General features: G+C 31.0%; 1 protein-coding gene across 3 annotated transcripts in view; it reads right to left on the bottom strand.

Annotated features, from left to right (window-relative positions):
* Positions 1–1,370: 1,370 nt before the first annotated feature.
* Positions 1,371–5,203, bottom strand: part of LOC106462940 (potassium voltage-gated channel protein Shaker-like) — a 129,978-nt gene continuing 126,145 nt past the window's right edge. For 2 of the 3 annotated variants that reach the window (XM_013922908.2, XM_022390340.1), the window contains one exon: positions 1,372–2,994. The gene's annotated coding sequence lies outside the window, so the exon portion shown is untranslated. Of the gene's footprint in view, positions 3,001–5,203 lie in introns of all 3 variants that reach the window. The other variant, XM_022390341.1, reaches the window with a different exon arrangement.

The following is a 5,203-nucleotide window of genomic DNA, read 5'->3' on the forward strand; positions in this document are numbered from 1 at the left end:
GTACGTGTTAAAAATGTTATGTTTTCACGAGTTTCTTAATAAAATCTTTGTTAGTCTTCAACACTCTAGTACAGTGATTCCCAACCTGTGGTCCCCGGGCCCCTGGGGGTCCTCGAAGATAATACCATCTCATTAAACAAGTAAGTTTTTGAATTCTGCTGTTCTTTTAATTGCACACTCAGTTATATATGTCTTTTATTTGATAATGAAAAATGGAAAAACAAGTTAATTATTAGAAAGAAAAACAATTTGTTGGGTAGATGGAATCTTTAAAAAAACATGAGGTTCCTTGGTGGTGAAAAGGTTGGGAACCGCTCGCTGCTCTAGTATATAGTATGATACTCTGTCATTGATATTAAAGGCTACCATCCGCAGGTTTGAGAATATTTTAAAGAGTAATGGGTTATTTTTTTCTTACCTCCACACCACAAGTTCCTTTATTCTAATATTAACACCTTGAACTAATTGATTTAAGTGGCACTATAGACATTTTTGCATAGGAGCAAAATCGGATTTTTTCCTGGAAGGAAATTTTTATCCATGCATTGAAATATGTAATTGCACCTGTTGAATTTTGTTCTGCCATTTTTAAACAATATAATTCAAAAGAATAATGTTTATTAATTAAATAGATCATATTTCAAGTGCCTAAAAATGACCACATTTTAAATATTCCTTTAAGAGTAATGTTGATGAATATAATTCCATGATATTATAGAGCTAAAGTTGTTCATCATAGCATTTTGTGTTGATGGGGAAAAGAAAATTATTTACTTCATTTTTTGTTTGTACTTTATTTTTTTTTGTGTTTAAGAGTTTGGTGACACTGAACTATCAAAGCCCATCATACATGGCTTTTTAAAAATTATTAAACTTATATAATGACCATAATGAAAAAGAAAAGCATTTGGTAGTGTATTTTTAACTGTGAATTAAACCATTTTATACTCCCCATTTCCTCAGCATACATTCTTTTTTTATAAAGAACAAGTGATGGTTTGATTTCACCATTTTCTCTGACTACTTGGCTAACATTTTTTTCACATACTGGTTAATGGAATATGAAAGGAGTTAATAAGACCATATTTTTTGTTTATAAGTTGAATTATTCACAGTGGGAATTTGCAATATGTGAATATATATATTTAGAAGACATATAATTCTTTTTTTTTTACATTTTATTCAATAAAATTTGCATACTAAATTTGAAACTAATATGAATTTTTGGATACCTTTTTTGTATATCATTTGAGTTGTTAATTCACTTTGATGACCTACAAGATGTGATTTTTTTATTATATATATAAATAAGAATTACATGAAAGTAATAAATGTTCGTGAATAACATTAAGATAAAGTTGCTTGCCAGTAAATGTTATCACAAAATTAAATAGAATAGGCAGAGAACATTGTTTCATAAAATGAAAGATAGCTTTATTTGAGCGCGATATCTACAGTCCTGAAGGAAATCAAATTCTGACCTATTGGTGCAAGGAAGAAAACAGTCTCCATTCATCCGATATGTTACACAATGGTCACAACCATCCTCATCACCAGCTTCTTCTCAACTAAACAGGAGGGAAACTGTACCTGGACGGCCATTGAATTACTTCGTTGCTATCTGATAACTATAACTCACAGATAAATATTCTTTTAAAATGTTTATAGAAAGATTCTTTATATCATAATAAAAAAAAATGGGCTTTGTACATAAACAGTCCAGCAACAATGGGTATGAATCAGTATAATAACATCACATAACTTACAATAGCAAGGAAGGATAGAAGGTGATAAGTAAATAAACAACTTAGGCTGGACGCTGGTCAGCTTGAAAACCAATATGTAATTAGACAGAAACCACACCGACCATGTCCGAACGCCAGATGCACCTTCCCCCCTTGCTGTACTTTAAGATTTGGAATGAGTATTTTAAGTTCTAACAAACAACGTCCATATTTTCCAAGCACCGTGGTACCAGATTCTTCTAACAGGTATAAATACAGATAGATAAATCTGTTTACTTATTTACTGCCTCTCCTTTATTAGGTTTGTATGTGAAAAGTAATGGTTCATTTACCAACATTCATTCTTCGAGCAGTAGCAGATCAAATACCCTTCTCAAATCATTTTTTGTGACCCCCATCCAACAGAAATAAGCATGACAAATTTTACTTTTCTCAGTAACTTGGGAGGAGTAAGAGCACTTACAGGGCCACAGAATGGCTTTGGCAGCTGGTCCGTTCTGTCTCTCTAACACCAACTTCATTCATTGTGAAATGCGGGCGGCATCTTGCACATTGTAGAAGAGTAAAGACCAAAAAAATCAACGATTTAATTTTTAAATTTTGCATAACACTCGAAAGAGCTAAGAGTTGGTGGGTGATCAAGGAAGTCTAGATGTACCTCCGTGTCTACTAGAGGAACGGAGATGAATCTAAAAATGGCGCTAAATATCAGGGGCAGCAGATGAAAATCTTAAAATCTATCTAGGAGAGGATAAGTGGTATTGCTAAGATGAAGAATAATACGCCGTATTTAAGCATTAAGTTTGTAGATCATGCAAAACTTTTAAAGATATTGGTGTCCAATTCAAGAATTTATACGTTTCACCCGCATAAATTATTGGAAGTTTTTTTTGTTTTTTTTTCTCTCTCTTTTTAACTGATGCTTAAAGCTGTTTCATAGCTAGGAGAAGAAAATTACTACATGGCATAATAGGGTTATACGCTAAATTGATCTGCAATATATTTTTACAAAGGGTGTTTTTAAAAAAATGTTTTTTGGCATATGAAAATGTATTCGTACAAAATCAGAAAATTCCTAGAAGCTATCTTAACGGCTGGATTACTCCTTGCGGAGAAAACTGAAATAACTGAGCGAAAATAGGCAGTCAACTGCGACACCTTGATGACCTGAGACTTGGCGGGTAACTGGCTCAGTGTTGGCAAGTTTATCACGATTTCAGGAAGAACCAATATGGTTTCTACCCAGAAGCTAGGACTATTAGTTAAGGATTTATACTTTGTTTACAAAGACGCATGTAGAAATTATTTAAAATTATTCAACTTAAATACGTTCATTTTTAGAAAATAATTATTTTTACGAAATTTTACTAAGTGCCCTAAAAATAAACTGGTTCCACGCTGTTTAAACAGATATTTAATATATGCAATATTTAAGATAGATATACCTTTTAATTTCATGTCATTTTTTTCATATCAAATCAAACAACATATACTAAATATATACTACCATCTATGACAAAAAATATATTGCACATAACCTTTCGTAATGAAATTGTGATGTTACCATACAACATATTTATAAATATGTATTAACACAAAGCTTACAGGAAAAATACATTTTATAAAATTGACATCAAATATATTAGTTTATTTTTATGTGATTAGAAACGTATTATATAATAAAAGGAACATTCGAACTTTGGAATACAACAATAAACTTTAAAATAAATATACTTAGAAAAAATGGTAAAGCATGCGGGAAAATGTATTGGAATATAATAATATACTTGAAACATAATAATAATAAATATATATATATAAATAATAGCGATTAATTGTAATTTTATTTAATGCACAAGTTTTCTGTAATAAGTTCAATAGCCATCTTAAGGTGTTTCTGTCTATTGAGAAGACAGAAACGCGTGAAAGGATTACTTTGTGACCAAAAATGTATGAATTTAATAACTAATGAAAAGAACAACTTGGAGAAAAACTTACTTTTTGAGTTACCATATACAATTATCATCCATGTTATGAGCCAACATCTATACTTTAAAAATACTATTGTTAAAAACGTAATAATATGATTTTAGAAATTAATATAACACTTAGAAGCGTGTTCTTGAAACGACGAAAACCACAAAATGAATATAATTAAAACATTTCTTACCTTGTTTAGAAGGAGAGCGGTACTTGTCCTCTGTTATGAGAATTTGTCTAAGTAAGGCTAAGCTGTGGTTTAACATTGTTGCATATATAAAGTAATAGATGAATAGATACAATAGTGTTATTTAACAATCGAATGGTCAAAAGTAAGGAGATATTACTTGACCTAGGATTTCTATAAAATCTTTGCTGTAGTGGGATGACCATGTAATAATACAAAAAAAAAGTTAAAATCACTACATTAAAAATAAAGTATAAAAGGCCATTTGATCAGTTTGGTTGATGTACTATTCTTTCTATTTTAACATTCTTAATCAATTTTTTGTATCAACTCTTGTTGTTTTACAGCTCTCCAGTGGCTTAGCGGCAAGTCTGAAGGCTTATAACGTTAAAAATCGGGTTTCGATACCCATGGTTGGGCACAGCACAGATAACCCCTTATGTAACTTTGCACTTAGTAACAAACAAACTCGTTTAATACGTATGGGTTTTTTTAGTACTTTTAAATTACCATACAGTAACAAATTCATTTAGGTGTGTGAATAATGTTAGAGCATTGCACCAAATTCATTACTGGATATACAGCGGAAGAACTGGTTAATGTGTGAATGTGTTACAGAATTGTTTTCTTTTTCACCGAAGGTAAAACTGAAAAGAGAATTTATGACGTAAAAACCTCGTTTTACTAATTTTGGATGATGAAAATTGTGATTAAGAACTTAATCGGTTCTCAGTTGTATGTTTCTATGTGGAACAAAAAATAAATAAACATGCATATTTTTAAACGGATATTAGTGAATAATAGGCCAGTGCAACTTACTGTCATAAAAATACATTTTAGAGAAACTGGTTGAATGTTGCCAACCTTTTTATATCTATAAAACAGCACATCCAAATACGCAGTTGTGGTGTATAAACACATTTAAAATAAATTCCAAAACGTGTAATAACGACAGTGTGCATCTGCCAGTAACTTTTAGTACTATACTCTTCTGTACTTTGAGCCTTATAGTATATTTACAATATTAATGCCGTGTTTTCAAATAACTTTTTTACCATATTTTATCTAACTTTAGAACATGATGAAAAAGTTATCAAAATAGCGTAGGTTCCAAGCCAACACATGCTCCACAACAAGTTTTTACAAGACGACCTACATAGTACACGCGTTCTCCAAAAAAACATTCCTTAAAAAATAAAGGAATTGATTTTTTTTATTTGAGGTGAAGTACAAAGCAACACAATGGACTAACTGTGTTCTGCCCACCACGGGTATCGAAACCCGAATTCTA

Source organism: Limulus polyphemus, unplaced genomic scaffold (genome assembly GCF_000517525.1).
Source record: "Limulus polyphemus unplaced genomic scaffold, Limulus_polyphemus-2.1.2 Scaffold1286, whole genome shotgun sequence".
Lineage (NCBI taxonomy): Eukaryota > Metazoa > Arthropoda > Merostomata > Xiphosura > Limulidae > Limulus > Limulus polyphemus.